This window comes from Rhipicephalus microplus, chromosome 2 (genome assembly GCF_043290135.1).
Source record: "Rhipicephalus microplus isolate Deutch F79 chromosome 2, USDA_Rmic, whole genome shotgun sequence".
NCBI lineage: Eukaryota > Metazoa > Arthropoda > Arachnida > Ixodida > Ixodidae > Rhipicephalus > Rhipicephalus microplus.
In genome coordinates, this window is record NC_134701.1 from 222,144,879 (window position 1) to 222,162,530 (window position 17,652).

General features: G+C 43.3%; 1 protein-coding gene and 1 long non-coding RNA gene across 6 annotated transcripts in view; one reads left to right on the forward strand and one right to left on the reverse strand.

Moving 5' to 3' along the window:
• Nucleotides 1–17,652, reverse strand: part of LOC119169563 (cell adhesion molecule Dscam1-like) — a 491,221-nt gene that overhangs the window by 439,273 nt on the left and 34,296 nt on the right. The window lies entirely within an intron of this gene.
• On the forward strand, nucleotides 1,872–8,814 carry LOC142774987 (uncharacterized). The gene is made up of 3 exons (XR_012886612.1): nucleotides 1,872–2,046; nucleotides 4,785–5,040; nucleotides 7,609–8,814. It is a non-coding gene; the product is annotated as an uncharacterized LOC142774987 (long non-coding RNA).

The following is a 17,652-nucleotide window of genomic DNA, read 5'->3' on the forward strand; positions in this document are numbered from 1 at the left end:
ACCTTCGGTTGGGTATCAGAAACTAAGTTTAACTCTTTTTGATGTGTTTTGAATACCAACTGCCCACGTGTAAATTGCTTCTCACGAATTCGCTTACTTTAATTTCCGAAACGTACACATCTCTGTTGCAACACATCTCGGTCTACCTGTGACGTCCTTATTTTGAGACCCATGTATCGGAAGCAATGCGGGAAATGAAGTTTTGATGAGGTGTGAGTGGCGAGGAATCAAAATGTAATGCGATCCATTCACATGCCCAATTCTCACTAGTATGTCAAAAATAAGCTTGCGCAGTGCAATCAAACAGGTTTAAAAATAACCTCCTTGATTGCAATCAGTGTCTCTGAAAACTCATTTTGGAGTTGTTCGAGCTTTAGTAATAATTGCGTGAACGACGCGCCTCTGTAGCGGATTTGGCGCAAGAACGCCGATGGACGAGCTTTCCAATAATTGCTCTGGCATATTGTAACGAGCGAGTAACATGCAGAGAGCAGGAATATTTCCTTGCTATTTTTAAGTCAATGGAAAGATGGCAGAAAGCACACACATTCAAACTTCTCTCACAGTTGTCCTCCTTGTCAATTAGTAAATATCCCCATCATTTCGATCTCTACAGTAACAACACATAGTTTTACTTATAACGTACACAGTAAACCGATTCTGACCCTTAAGGGTGTCAAAAGGGTGCCGACACCCTAAGCACACCCTTTGAGCACCCTATTCGCGTCTCAGCACCCTACAAGCGGAACCTAAAGGGTGAACACATCAAAAGGGTGGAAAATAGGGTGCAAAAAGGGTGCAACAACTAATGGGTGCTGATGAGCACCCATTAGGGTGCACAGTCGCCGACAAAGCTTTGTGAGTAACGTGGTCATAGAGCATAACCAACAGCTTTTAGATGTCTACTGGTTAGACACCATGGTCTCATTAATAGCCCCACCGCAGTAACGGATATCTGAATAGCGATAGTGCCCGGCTGAACGTAAGTTCTGCACTGGTTCTTGCATTCTTGCTGCCTTTTTCTCGTCGCCTCACGGCCGGCGCTGACCAAGCCATGCGCTAAAAGCTCACTAGCCAATGGCGGAGTACGCAGCTTGTAGAGCTACAACAGGATTGTGACTTACACATATAGAGCTCTCGGCCTCGTTTGCGCCTAACATTGAAAACAAAGCTTCGTCCATGACAGTATATATAGATCATACATTTGTTAATGCAAAGAAATACAAACCAACAAGACCGAGGTAGATAAAATAGTTTTTGTGTTGTACAAATATTTGTTAACCATACAATGTATCAGTTTACACGTGTTACCAATTTTTATGGCGGGCTATGGACTTTGACGTTCTAATATTATAACACTAAAGAAACGTTTTCTTGATTTTGTTCATAGAAATATTCATCAAAGCAAGTTAAAATTAGCCTTGACTCAAACATTTTCCTAAAAAAATTCACTAAAGACAGCTAAAATATTGTTTGCCAACTAATACGCTTATTTTGTTGTGACAAATTTTGCTTGCTGCCTGTACTTTGTACTAATATACAACCGCTTTAACACTGTTTTTAACAGCCAGCTTAACCACTCAACCAATGTACAGATGTTAACACGGTATCGGTATAAGAAATACACAAGCAAACAAACGTTTCAAATTTCGCGCGCTCTTTGACATTTCAAATTTCGCGCAAAAACGCGTTATGTGATTTCGTCATTTTCAAAGGTAAAAAAATATTCTATGCAATACACACTAGCGTATCTTCTATTTGTACTATTTTTTACTTAAAATTTAAGCAGAAGTAATCTATTTACTTATTATATAAAAAATTATGTGCGCAAATGCGGATCGGTGGCGTCAGCAGGACAGAAATGGCGGTATCTTCCCGAAGGCCGCAACGGCCGTGTGCCGAGTGTTTAAAGTCGATTTTTAATGTTGTTCAAAGTGTGCTTGCGCTGTCTTTCGTGTTCTGTCGGTGCTGCTTGTTACGAAGATGCACTATACTCAAGAGAGGACCGGCTGCTTTGTACCGTCGAGCGCTCGCCAAACTAAAAAGGTAGGTGGATGTTTCTGCTGTCGACGCTTTGTTTTTTGCTTCTCCGGCCAGGCCGCGGCATGGCCGATCCAGGCTGTTGTGCTTCCGCTCGCGTTCTCGACTCCTCCCGCGGTTAACACCGAAAGCGCTATAGTATAATAACGTCGTGAACTAAGGTTTTTCTAGCTGGTAGACGATAAGTGAGTTTTTATTAACGTAGCGAGCCTGCTGGCGTGTCTGGTTTCATTAGGCTCAAGTCTAAGCTCAGGGACGTTACGCGCGGATGAATTTTTTTTTTTTGTGGGGAAGGAGGTTAAAGCAATGTGCGCTGTGTGGCTGTTAGTCGGCGGGCGATGCTCTTCACGCTATGAATCACTATATTTTTGCAATGCCGTCGGACGCCGTTCGGGGACTGCGCATGGAAGCCGTAAGCGTCGTCTGTGTGTCGCGTGCGTTGGAGTATTCCGGTGATTCGCGTTGAATTAGATCTTTGCGTATTTATTTTAGAAGAATGGAGAAGAATAACGTGGTGTCCGCGTTGGTATTTACGCGGCCTTGTTCGTTTTCTGTGAGAAAGTTTTATATGTTACGCGTCCTCTTTTTTTCAACAGCTACATGATCATTAAATGTGTGCGACTACTATAAGGTAGATGTGTTTTCCTGTGTGACCAAATGTGTTTGCATCCACCGGGCACGTATAATATTAAATTACCATGATATTCAGCTTAATTAAGTGTGCGTAAACTTGACACAGCGTGCTGTAGGTGTGGTTCTCAAAGCGTGCAATTACGCCTGGGTCAATACATTTTCTCTATGAGTGGCCGAATAGCCGTACCTTAGCTGTGCAAGCGCTAGGTTGAGCAGTAACCAGTAGTTCACTCGTTCGAGTGCAATTTTGGTGGTACTGCTTGTTCCCCCCTGTTCACATATCATTGCATTCTTCTGGTTTGTAAAAGAATTGTGGGCGCTGCAGCCCGATTTGGAGTTAAAACTTTGCCGTATACCTATACGTTACAAACATTCTAAAACTAAGTTCTACCAAAACTTCCAATGACACTTTCGAATACAAGTGTAACGCTTTATCTGATATCATAAATTCTTTATGACCTCGCTGCAGATTTACAAGTGACCTGTGGTATGTGCAGTGTATGAATGCCTAATTTATTGCTCAAAACACAATAAGGTTATACATCACAGTATGCGTGCCAAAGGCGTGCATATGTTGCTGCTGACATGCAAACTTAGACATTGCATTTATCTAAGAATGAACAAATCTAAACTGCCGTTTTTTGAAGATGTACGCGTCAGACCAATTGAATAATATCAAAAATAATGTTCACCAAGTGATTGTTGTTTATTGCCTTGCACCGACGTCACTAAAACCACCTTGTTGGTACTTAGACCACATGGTAGGATGCAAGATTCATGACGTCATATTGAATGTTAATTTCACATGATATGCAAGGTAAATTGTTATTAGCATACAGAGGCCAATAACGTTATGGCCTCATCGTTATCATAATGAAGCAGGTTAGGCAATATGTGATTCTGCTGCCTTTACGTCATGTTGGGAAACCATTATGTTATGTAGCTATCTGCAGTGTCTGAGATCCTGGTTGCCAGTCAATATTGCAGAAGCTTGCCTGCTTCATTGTGATGGCATGGGGTTCAAGATTGATGTTTTGTCTTAGCGTTTCCACTTTTCCTCCACTATCGTCCGACAGCGTGTGCTGTTTGATTAGAAGTGAGGAGTTGTGCCTTTTTAGCCAACCAGAACAATTTAGATCAATGATCACTATGAAGCAGCACACAATATTCATTTAGTGAACTCAATTTCAGGCAAATTATAAACGTCCGAATGTTAGCCGTTTGAAGGAAGCTTCATTCGTTGAACTCATGAGAATAAATAGTAGAGAAGGAAAGGCAGGGAGGTTAGCCAGACCAGCAAAGACGGTCTATCACCCTACACGGGGGAACAGGGAGATTGAAGTCCTGTCGCAGTGGTTAGTCGCTAAGGTACTAGGTTTCTAACCCGACGGTCGCAGGATGATATTCCGGCCTTGCTGGCTGCTTTTTCGATAAAGGTGAAAATGCTGTAGGCCTGTGTTCTCAGATTTGTGTGCACGTTAAAGAACCCCAGGTGGTCGAAATTTCTGGAGCCCTCCACTACCTTGGTAAAAAATTCATGTGTCAGTATTGCTTTAATTTTATGGTTTATCTGCAGTGGATGCATATGCGCATACTGACATGTATATGCAGTGGTATTGCAATTTTACGGAATAAAATATTCATATGGTGCATATTGCATGGTATTTACTTAAGAAACACATCACATGGGTATTATAACTACAGAAATGCAAATGTGCCTCTATGGATTCACTCGTGCATATATTTGGTCAGCTTCAAGAACAGAATTTATTGATTGCAGGCAACAGCATTACTCATGCATGCTTATCTCTTAATTATGCGCAGTCGATACAGCTAAAAGGGGGTGTCTTCATCTAAGAGTTCTAACTTCATCGTGCATGAGTGAGCTATAAAGGTGAATGAAACTTCACATGTATGACATCGACATGAAAAGCTCTGCAGCAGCATGCTTTTCGATGTATTTATACTGAAGCATGCCCTTTTTGTATTTCTCAGTGGCGTGCCACTAAATATATGTTGGCCATGTGTTTCTAGCCATTCACTGCAATTTGGCAAGCAGCGCATGCAGTCTAGACAAACCTCACTAAAATAATTTTTTTGCACTGGTGCAGAAATTCTTTGGCATGGTCTGTCATTTCATTTGAGTGAGGCTGCTCAAGGAAATTTCCTGACAAGGTCAAGGAGCCCAAGCACCAGCGAACTCTGAACCATTGTTTCAAGCATCAGCTCTGTTCATCCTGCTTATGCGCTGTGCTTCACCAAGCTACTGGACGCTGCCTACTTATATGAAGTGCTCTTCATATTCTCCTCAGTTTGGCAGCAGTGTGTGTGGTCTTCACAGTGCTTGCCAAAATCATTTTTGCACAGGTGAGACACTTATTTCTTGCTTTAATTGTGTTAGTATTACTGCATGCACTCCTGCCAAACAAGAGTACTAATGTTTCCTGTGAATTGTTTGTCATGGTAAACAGAGGATTTCAAGCACAAAATTCATACTGAACTTTGGTCCTTCAAGAAGTGTGGAATGAAGGTGGTGACAGTGTCAACCCGCTCTCTTTAGAAATAAAGGCTTTGCATGAAGAGCCTGTCGCACCTTGAAACAGGCACAAAAAACTTCCAGGTGAAAATAAGCAACTTCAGATGAAAATTGAAGAATTTACACTGTATTCAAGGTTGAACTATCTGACATCAAAGGCGTCTCAGATGAGGGTTTTCTTTTGACGCTGTCCGAAATTTTTGGGCGATGATGGAAAAACTATTACTCGTGATGATATTGACACTGCAGACAGAGTAGGAACAAACAAGCCTAGTTTGAAAAAAAATAGTAGTGCATTATGAACGATGTTACAAATGAAATGTTCTGGATAAGACAAAAAACTTACGTCTGTCTACAGTGGCCTTTCCTTTTAGATCAAGTAGTCCTATTTATGTCAACGAACACTTGACAAGACAAGGTAAGCAGTTAGTGAGAGCACGAATGCAAAAAAAACAAGTAGGATGGAGGTTCATTTGGATGCAAGGCACGAAATTTATAGCAAAAAAAAATTGGAAACATTACCAATTTTAAAGACTGCCTTAGAAGATCTGGCGAAACGCTGTGTTGATGCCTTCAGAGCCACACTTTTCTTGAGCTTGCAATGTCAGTAAACTATGACCGACATGGCAGAATTTTGAAAAATTCTGAAAAATTGATACCTAGATAGTGAAAAAGGCCACCAGCTATCTTCAATGCCTTTACCTTGAATGCTCTTAGCATTATAAATAAGACTAGTAGCCTGTGTCTCTATTTCGACGACATGTCGGTAAAATTTGATGCCATTCTTTTGACATAATCCTTGTATTTTTTGTGCGATATAGCCCACCAAAAATACCAGGGTACAATTATCATGGCATTGTGTAGTTCATGAAATGGGGAAAAGGAATAGCACTGTACATCTAACGTTAATTTTTGGCCGATGTCAATAGACTTCCGTGTGTTAAGCCCTGTGTTGAGTGTCTAGAAGTACGACTTGGAGGTTTTGTTTTGCAGCAATTAGCATGCCTCCATTAGGTCATAAGTAGGAATTTTGAGTTTCTGGAAACTAGGTAACTTGAATTTTCGGTCACAGATGCACAGACGATTTTTTGCTCACAACCAACGGGGCAGACGCCGGCGGCGGGTTTTCTGCGACACAAGCTCTTCAACGCTATCATGTTAAAAAGCTGACATTGGCAGTATTGACCAAATGAATGCAAAGAATAAAGTCAAGTGTCCTAGCAGGAATCGAAACCTAGTATTCTGCTTGGTAATTAAGTATTCTACCGCAGAGCCATGCCCGGCCTAGGTTATACTTTCTAAATAGTCTCAAATGTTTGTGTAACATCAACTGTCGTTGCAGTACTGGCTATCAAATTTTATGACTATTACATGTGCACTCCTATGATGCAGCCGTGAGGTCGAATCAAAGTCAATTGTAGTCAGGCACCATCCTGTGAAGTATTTGTGTAGCAGTGTTGAAGGCTACCATCCTCGCGAGTGCCAGTGCAAACACCAGTGCTTCATACGAGCCTACCACTTCTAGTGTGGCTAATATCCATGTTTCTGTTGGCATCATTACGAAACAGCAAATAACTGCTAATGTTGTCAAAGGTGTGACATCTCCCCATAACAAATGAAACATATGCCGCTGTTTAACGTATGTGTGTGCGAAAATTTGTACTTATATTGAGCTCTACTTCATAAGATCGCTCAATAAAAAAATTAAAATACATGTTATGCGTGTTTCACATAACATCGATTCCCAAAGTATGTGGGGTCTGCCAAATTTTTAGCATCAATTTTGTAACCTAAATGCTACCATAAACAATTACTTATTGAACATGAACAGCTGGACTGCAACATACTAAGCTTTAGGTATTAGGAAAACTGAATATGTTCATGACTACAGCATACCTAACAGGCAAATACTAGTACTACATACATGACACACTATTGTAGAGCTAGACTAGAATATTGCTTATTGGGACTTTACAATTCTTTAAAAACGCTAATTAACTTCAGTGCCTTATTCGGTTTGTTCAAATCGGATGTGCGCAATTACTTGATGAATAGCTTTTTTACTCAAACCTAACTCATGTTTCACGTGTGCATCATGCTGAATCATTGCTCAGATGTTTCTTGTGTATATATTTACTTCCTACTATGCTGTTTGTTTTTGTATGTGAAATCTGTTGTACGTGCTACCCTCTGTTGGCCCCCAGGTACTGTCAAGTTGTTTACACAGTTTTTTGCCTGGGGGACCTCCAACAAGCATGTTTTCCGTTGAAAACAAAGCGAATTTCGATGCTGACTTCTACTCACATAGTACTAAGAACACTCCAGCATGACAAAGCATATTGTATCTTGGACAGTCTGTCTTGTGAAACTCTTAGTGATTACTTCTGTCTTTATTTTAGGCTTCCGAGTGTGGATGTGCTGTAGAGAAGGAGCGCCCTGACCACACTTTTGTAAAAGGAACCAAAGTCGCTTGGGCAGCTGAAGATGGATTGTGCAAGTGTTTGAATGCTCACATTATATTAATCCAACACCACTTGCATTACTTTGCCAATATTTGTGATTTTGTAACGCACAAGTTTAGAAACACACACACATATATAAAGGGAGAGCTGTAAATTAGCCTTGAGCAAGTTTGTAGTCAAGGCTTTTCGCATGATGACCAAAGCATGTTATATAAGCCCACATGTTTTACCACACACCTACTTTCCTATCTATTTTTCAATTTTGTGGGCACTGGCAACACTCTCAATAAGCGCCTTTGGACTGCTGGTGCCTCTAACCTATATTTTGTTGTTCTAAATAATTTATTTGTTACCTACTATGCAAGGAGGGACGTCAGAATGTTAAAAGTTAAAAAAGAAGTCTCGTCACAAAAAAGATGTCTACTCGTAAGAAAAGAGATTTGAAAAACAGAAGATTGATCCTCACTCACAAAGATCTCACCATTACAATCTATGCAGAAGGTCATAGCTCATGTTTACTATTGTCAATCTTTTTCGGTTGTATGCTATGTACAATAAAATAGTGACTATTTGCATCATGTTAATTTATTTGTCATAAATGTTTGTTGGGGCCTAATATCTTGCATTCTCACATGCATAAAAGCTCACGTCTGCTACACATAATTTAAAAGAGCGCAATGTGGTAAGGTTCTGTATTTAGTGCATATTATCTGTGTGTCTTTCAAAGTGAGTATATGGCATTTGAAATAATCACCAGTATTCGAAACTTGTGAATTTTAATTTGCAGGCATGCATGTCTGTATGGTGACCAAGTATCCATAAATTGTGTATGCATGTGTGCAGCAAGGAGCCTTGAATAGATTACATTCATTCTGGACCAAAAATGGGTAGCACAGGCCATATACGCACTCTGGGATCAATTTCATGATTATTGAAACACACATATTTTTTCAATATAGCTTGCTTTAAGGTATATATTTACATATTGTCTACTTCCACCTTGAACATTTCACCATGCATCCGGCACTCTGCTGAGCGCTTCTCGGGAGCACTTTGGTAACTAGTACACAAACGTACAGACAGCTGTAAGTGGGCCTCCACTTTGTTGACTGCTGGAGAACGGCGGCTTTGCCAAATCACACTTCCTTTGTGGTGAAGCTAACTTTGCTCTTGCAACAGTACAAGCTTATCTAAAATTCAACACTGTTCTTCAAAAGTGCAGCTTGTTCTATCCAGAGCAGCCAAAAACGAAAACCCGAGGAACAGCACCTGGACAGGGTAAGGCACAATTGCAGCACTTCTCGATAACAGTGCCGGATTCTCTATTTGCCTACACATAGAGAAAGCAAAACACTGGAGCCAACTTACCAGTAGCTTCACTGCAGAGACACTATTTAAAAGACGATGATGCAAAAGCCCCAACTAGAGATGTCGCTGTGTTTCAGTGCTAGTTTCATAAGCGCCTGCGGAAGGCACTCTGTGGAGGGCCGGCCGCGTGCATGGTGCACATGTTCAGGGTGAAGTGGACGACTTTGTACATGTGTTCAAGTACTAACAAACCGTATGTGGGCTGTCACTCAGCATGGTCTACAGAGTATACAGCAATCTGCATTTTTAGCCATCTACAGCATCAATCCTAGATTTGGCCCACTGGTACGTCGATGTGGAGCACCCTTCCAGCACCCATTTGAAAGGGTGTTATGACATCACAGCACCTTTTTTTAAAGGGTGCACTCATTACACCCTTCAAAATTTTTGCACTGCACCCTTTTCTTAAGGGTGCTGAGCTCTGCACCCTTTCTCAGCACCCTTTTTTGAACACCCAATAGGGAGCAAAGGGTGTTCGTCTGGCGACAAGCTCATTTACACCCTTAAGGGTCAGATTTGGTTTAGTGTGTAGCCCTAAAAACACAGCAAGCTCTATTCAGCAAATGTTTTTTTCTCAATAGCGCTAATGCGTTTTTGTTCGTGCAATTGGAACATTTACTTTCTGACTAGCAATGTATCCTTTCTTCTCATTCTACATAATATTGGAGGGTGCGACGACGAAACTACCGACATTCATGAAGAAAGCAAATTTTTTCAGTGTGCGGTAGCATTAAAAATCTAGGAAGAAATAAGTATTCCTGCTCTACAACCACACTGAAGTGCTCCATAAAATAGGTCATTCTGTTTGAATGAGCGAGTGCCATACGTCATGCTTGCCGCATACAAACATAAAACTATTGTTATCACGTTCAGTACTTACACGCGCAGCGTGTGCAAGTGTAGCATTATACGCCTTATTAACTCTCGCGTCAGCTAGCAACGCTGCACACACTGAAACCTGGCTCATTTGCTTGTATCCGGCCATCCATTAATCTTTAGATTATGCGTTTTATTTTCTAGTTTACGGCATTTCATGAAGGCCGCACATTGCTATTAAAATGTTCACTGCTCCACTTTATAATCGCTCATAAAACACGACAGCGGTATAGCACAGGCCACATGTAAATAAATAAATACGGTGCTTTGAATGCAGATGAGTACTCAGGTCGCAAAAAGTTCGTTACTTCACCGCGAAAGGCAATCGTTAACTCTAAATAGCAATTGAACGAAGCTTTAAAAAGCACCCACGCACTTAACACGGTCATCGGTCGCTGCATCGGCCCCCATCCTGGACTTGCTTCGTCGTTGTATCGAACTCTGTAAGCGGTGTGGTCGACCTCGATATCGTCCCTGTACAGCCTCTCCTTTGCTCTCCTCGTTTTCTTTGGCCCAGGCCGAAATTGCGTTCCCGCTCACCCGAGCAGAGGCGGGTGGCCGCCGGGTTCACGTTCGCTCCCTCTTTCTGCGCTGCTGGAGCACGGACAGCGTCCTGGGTGCAGGGCCACCGTCCAACGCAAGCGCCATTAGCATAAAATATAACCCACGCTCGGGCGCGATTGTGCCTGGAAACGAGTGCTACGGGAGAAACGCTGGGAGAGATTGGGGGAAAAAGGGGGAAGCGCGCACCACCTTTTCCGCCTCCGTGAACAGCTGCAAGTACACGCGAGGCAAGAATCAAGGAGGAGACGGGTTGAGATATGGTAAGGGTTGGTTGAAAAGAGAGGAAGCGGCGAAGGAAAAAAAGAGAAAGAGTGTGTTTTTGAGGCACGAAGCGCCTGCACAGCACTCGTGGTGCAGCGGTGTTGTTCCGACGCGTGCTCCTGCTGGCCTCAACCCCCTTTCTCCCTCGCGCAACCGCGGACAACACGAGCCTCTTCTGGACTCGGACTATGCGCGCCGCTGGTGTCCGCGCGCGTCTCCCCGCCGTGCCCTCCGCTTCCTTCCGTACTTCTCTTCTTCGCCGTGCACCCGGGCTCGCATCCTGTTCGGCTCGTTTACCCGCTGCGTCAGCAGCATCGCTTCGCCGCCTGCCTCCGAAAGTTCACGGGAACGCCATTTAAACGCCGCGCCTGCTTGCCCATCTATCTAGGCAGACGGGTATGGAAGGGGTGGTGCGAGGAAGCGCAGAGGTTGAGAGTGAGTGGCCCCAGTGGGTGTGATGGCGCGCTGACGCGTGCTAACTCGTTGGGCACTGCCAAAGAAGCGAGGCTCGGTTCCTGGATGGACGGCCGCTGTGTTTGCACGAGCGGTGGACTGTGTGTGCACCGCCGCATGCAGTGAGTCATTGCCTACTGTCTAGATTACAGAGAACACCCGTCTGTGCTTCTGAGCCTTGATTTACGGAGGCCATTCGACCATGAGCGGAAGCGCTGTGTATTAAGGCGCTATCGCTCCGTTGCGTTATAGTAATCTAATCACGTGTCATATTGGCGCTGCTTCAAAGCAAAAGGCCCTTGCACGCGGAAAAACTCATAGTCACTAAAAGCTTGCTGTGTTCATAACTACTTTTGAGCACAGCGGGTGAACTATTTAGAAAAAAAACTAACGTACTTACTATGCGAGGTTAACTTGACCTTGATAGAATACGCTAACTGAAAACACTTACACCAAAGTGCACGTGAGATTAAAACCATGTGAACGTGCTCTAATAGATTACGCTGGTGTCTTAGAAAGTTCTTAACGCCATAACCTTCGTATACCCAGAGCTCACTACGTGCGAAGCTGGATACGTTTCCGCAAGTTTCTACCAAATTTATTCCGTGATTATCACTAAAGCTGCATATTTGTGCTGACCCAGTATTTTCGCAAATTTGGCTGCAATCACTGTTGTTTCGCCTTATGTTGACCGCCTGTACACGTTCCCATACATCGAAAAATTTTCACGTATGGAACAATTGTTTTCCCCTTTTAGCCACATTTTGTTTCTGAAGCGATGTGCATGGATTCTGCTTACTCATCAATGTAATCTCATTGACCCTGTTCACAGCGGTCGAAATACTGCTCTTTGAAGATGTAAATGCAACTGCAGTTCACAGCGTCGCACACTTTTTTATAGAAATCAGCCAGATAACAATCCACCATCGACCACTAAAGCATATTGTTATAACAGCGACGTGTTTGAAACAGTGCGTATTATTTTGCAAGAACTTCCAGAATTCAGAGAAGGTACAACTTGAGTACACAGTTGAATGTGCTCAGCTTCCCGAAATACCCTAGTTGTCGGTAAAAGACCTTCCTGCATGTGTCCCCCTTCAAAGCAGCGTTGAAACTTAAAAATATGTTTCACGTTTACCGAAGACATAAGCTCATTTAAAATCTATCAATCTTACTATATCACAACCATTATATTTCTTATCTCACCTATACATACAGGCCCCAATATTTTCTCCTTTCTTTTCCCTTCCTGCTCCTAAAGTCTTTAGGTCCCCAATTCCCTTTCCTATACAGAGGAGCACATATGCGCTCATAATTGCGCCTTCAGAGTCCTCTGTATTTCAATAAAAAGCTTTTTCTTTCACTTTATATATTGTTGAAAAGTTCATTGTAGTATATCAACCTTGAATGGAGTTATGAACTCGTGATAAAGATAGCCGGTGCTCGATGAACAATTCACACTTTGTAACCATTTCCAGTGGGAATTATTTGATCCTATACCGAGTTTCTGCAAACGCCATCTTTAATGTCGTAAGCAACCGAGAACAAGCTTAAAGAAAGCCCTTTCCACCCCGCTTTTTTTTTTGTATCTCACTTACTTCTTCCCTTTATCACTGCCCGAAGAAACACGAGAGGCCTCACATTCTCTATAAATGATTTTGTTATGTTGACTACCGGCGAACTGCTAGCTACAGCCCTAGACTTCGGTGAAGTCTAGGATGAAAAAGAAAAATCTTCAGTCTTGCCTTAAATGAGCCTTTCTAAACGACCTATTCTAACAACCAATCGAACGCCGTCTTAACGGAAACGCGACTGAACCGCATTGAGTTTATGCACTACTATGTTAAACAAAAAATACGGTAAGCAGAATCGCCGTTTCGTATCTACAAGGCACGTGACCACATCGGTGAGACGTTACGGAACTCAGCCCATTTGAAGTGAAAACCGGGAACCATTACGGCACGGTTCAAGAAGTAGGGGAAGGAAGCAGACATAAAGAAATATAGTGAGACAGGAAACAACTTCCGCTGTTAAAGACGCAAGGTTCAAAGTTCGGTGCTTCAACCACACTGGAGGGCACACCCCAGGGCCGTTTCAATTACGGAAGACCATCTTTAATTAGATTCACCCACGCGAGCTTTGAAAGTAACACTGAGGGATACTAAAAATTGCGAGAAAGAAGTCTAGGAAATATAAAAATCAAAAAATGTGCTAAGCAGTATAAACTGGATGAGTGAGGCGTGGCGAAAAAGAAAAATGCTTTTTTCGCCGGAGAAAAAGAGTGACGGCCTCTTGGTCGGCCTGCGGACCCATCTTCGAAATGAGGCCCTCTTTTTCAAGGAGCGTAGCCCTGGCTCGGATGCGGCCCTTCGCAACTCGTGTTCCCTTTCCTCTAAGAGTTGCACTCCGGTCTTGTGGCGGTGGTGGTGGTGGGTGCACTATGCACGCCTGGCTCCCTCTCTTGTCGCGAGCTGGGTCTGAAAAATTGGGGCTCTTTAGCCACACGAGCGAGAAAATCTCGTTCCGAGCGAGAATCCCGCAAACGTACGGGACTTGAGAAGATGGTCCCTTTCGACGCACCTCATTTAGTTGAGGGCGAGAACAGAAATTGAAAGCAGCAGGACTCTTGAATGGGCGGAAAGAGAAATAAACAGAAAACAGAGGCCGTGGATGAAAGGGGGTTTCCTGGCCTCTTTACTCCGGGTGTTTGGAAACACGTTTAAAGCAGCGAATATGTCGGACAAATCTGATCGCATGGACCGGACCTAATTGCAGGGTACTGTTAGAAATGCATAAAAAATTTTCAAGAGCCAGTATAGGGACCAGTTGGTTGTACATAATGTAGAATTCGGGCGCGTCATGTTTCGTTATAAATGCAAAACATGTCTTAGCGAACTTCGGTGACATTGAGCGCATCTAATCTATCTATCTAGCCGCCTACGACTTTTATATCTCATGGCCGTTTCGATAATGGTATCGACACCAAACTTGGTATGACATAACATTACTGTGTAAAGAACATATTAGACTTGTCATAAGATGAAAATCATGATATGTATGTCATGAATGTCATGATTTACATTTTATAGTCCTGCAGCTCTTACGGTGATTTCGTTCACGTGGCATGTTGCAAAACTGGTATGGTATGGCATGATTGCATGTCAAACACAAGCGACACATCCTAACATGAAAATCATGATATCCGTGCCATGTAACAACATGACTACATGCCACGCTCACGATGCACTGGCGGCCGTTTCGTTAGCTTCATTTATACCAAATTTGATATTACGGGACGTGAATGACTGACGAAGGTCCGCAATTCACGTCCCGATACTGGTGTAAGCATGATAAACATGAGATGTGTGTCATGTAACAACATGACTACATACTTCGCTCATGATGCGCTCTCGACCATTTCGCTAGCTTCACATGTACCAAACTCGGTATTACGCGACGCGAACGGACAACAACATTATAATCACGACTTGCGTGTTATGTAAAACCATGACTACATGCCAAACTCATGATGCGTTCGCGGCCGTTTCGCTAGCTCCACATATACCAAATTCGGTGTTGCGTGACGTCAATGGATGACGAAATATATGACTGAAGCAAACATGATAACTCCGGTACACGTGTCATGTAAGAACATGACAACATATCATGCTCATAGCGTGCTCGCGGGCGTTTCGCTAGCTCCTTATAAACTAAATTTGGTATCACTTGAAGTGAATAGATGACGAAGGTAAACGACACATCCAAACACAATATTCATCACACGGAAGTCATGTGCAGCATTGTTTACCTCCACCTCGTAACGTTGGGCTAATTTTAAAGTGACATATCAACCTTTCTCATTCGTGCTTTGTATATCATCGATTTACACTGTACGTTGGATCTGCCTTTTTTTTCCTTCATCTTAATTTTTCAAAGAGCGTTTTTTTAGTCACATGTTGTCGCTCTCTGGCGTCGGAGCCGTCCACACCCCCACTGCACATCATCGGCTCGTCTCCCTCGAACTCGGGAAGTGTCAATATAAGTGGAGGAGCGCGCGTTCGGAATTCAGTCAAGGACGTAAAGTTTTTACCACCGCCAAGGCACCAAGGAAAAAAGAAACACTTTCACTTTACACTCGTTGCCTTCGCTTCCCCTTAACGTAATAAATAGGAATAAAGACAGTTTAGCATAACCTAATCATTCTTAATTACGCAACGTTGACGCAATATTCCCACCCCCTTTCTGCCACGCATTTACTCGAGTTCCCCTGTGGTAAGATGCAGCCACCAATATTTTTTTTTCATTTTAGAGCACAGAAGGATTACACAAGAACTTTCATTTTTTGTACTTGTCAAAATATACTTTATCTTTTCTTAGTAAAAGTTGTTGGGCTAGCTGGCACAATTTGACTAAATTACAAACAAAACGCTTATCATCAAGAAAGGATTCAAGACAGAACACGCCCTTTTCTGTTCTATCTTCATTGTGTCTTTTTTATTTGTTTGCTTGTTTCTTTGTTTGTTTGTTTGTTTGTTTGTTGTTTTTACTCCCCTGCTGTGAATAGGTGGTAGAGAAGAATGGTGCACGTTGAGAGAGGGAGAAAGAAGAAACTTTTATTGGGTCCAGCAAAACGCTATAAAACGTGCACTCGGCTCGATGGCACCGTCAAGTCTAGCCAGCCAGCGTGCACAGGGGCATACTGAACAGCCAGGATTTGGTCTTCATGGGCGGTTTTTGCTTCACTCACATTGATTATTACATATTTCACTTCTGGCGGAATTGAACATTATGTAGTCATGAAGGCAAATGCTGTACTGTAGAAGAAGGGTCTAAAAGAAGATTTTCGACAAACCGGATATCTGAGTCTACTTGCACTTAGCTTCAGCAACTGCAGAGTTATGACCACTACAATGAATCACCACATGGTTCCCCCATCTACCTTGTACCGGTCGTAACGCGACTACGCGTGATCTTATACCTGGCCTTGCTATCAGAAAGGGTCAGTAGAACTCAACTTTTACCCATCGTATCGCACACAGCGACATCTATAGCGCCAGCATCGTAAGCTGGGCCACTTGGTAATAGGCGGAACTGCGGCAAAAATACAAAACACCAAATATAGAAGATGGTCAGTTTTCATTTTTGCTCTGTTCCACAAAGAACTTTTCGCTGTTTTCAATCCACTTCTCAAATGAGCGACACTTTCTTCGATGGAGGTGTCGTCCTTTCTGACAGGACTTCTAAATTTGGGGCAGACTTAGGCACGCATCGTTAGACAGGTGCTTCTTAATTTTTTTTTTCAACTTTAGACAAAAGAACCGCGCCCTGCCAGGCACTTAAGCCGTCGTCGCGCTATCAAGATATGACCCCCCCCCCCCTAAAAAAAAATACGGCGAGGAACTCAACCTTACGCAGCCGGAGTTGGTGTCGCAGGGCGTAAAAGAGAGGGCGTAATTCTGTTGCCATTTCTTCTTGCTGCTTTGTTTTTCCAACACGCACATCGCTGACAAGGACACGTGCGCACAGGCCGGTGAGACCCTTCGAGGGTAATTAACCCCTAATTGACGGTAACGCGAGAAACCGTGCATCTTGCCCCCTAAAAGCATGAACCGGTGGATCCACACCGGTCTGAACACTGCGCACACTCCTCTTCCGCTTCCACAGCCTTATTTACTTATTGTTCCATTATTTTTCTTGTCATAGCAGTGCACTGTTCCTGTTGTACTCCGGGTGCGCGTCTTCTCGCACGTAGTAGGGCTGGTACTTGGTCGTCTCACCTCTACGACCTCGCTGCACAGCCTCTCTGCAATCGCTATACTAAATTAGTGACGCCAATCTATTTACCGGCTTTCTCCTCACACCCGTGCATCGTTAAAGCGCTTTCTGTCTCATTCGTGGGCTCTTCCACTTGCGACTCACTTTGAGTGCTGGAAACTACTGTATTTTCTATCTCTGATTATTTCAACTCATACCAACACTGTTCAATGGCGACGGGCAGATGTCTCCTTTTCTGTGATTCCCGCGACATTGAGTACGACATATGAAAGTGGCACTCAAAATCAGTTCCATCCACCGCCGTGGTCGTCTAGTTGCTAAGGTACTCGGCTGCTTACCCGAAGGTCGCGGGATCAAATCGCGACATTGGCGGCTGCATTTTCGATGGAGGTGGAAATGCTGTAGGCCCGTGTGCTCATATCTGAGTGCACGTTAATGAATCCGAGCAGGTCGAAATTTTTGGAATCCTCCACTACGGCGTCTCCTCTAATCATACGGTGGTTTTGGAGCGTTAAACTCCACATATCAATCATCAATATCAGTTGCAGCACAGTGGGCATGGCTGCGGGAACAATAAGGCTACAGGGTAACAACGGCAAACGTGAAGTTCGTTTTGCAAATACCCGTAGCGGAAACACTGCAGTACGGAGCTGGCTGTTTTCTATGTAGGCGCCTGCTTCATCG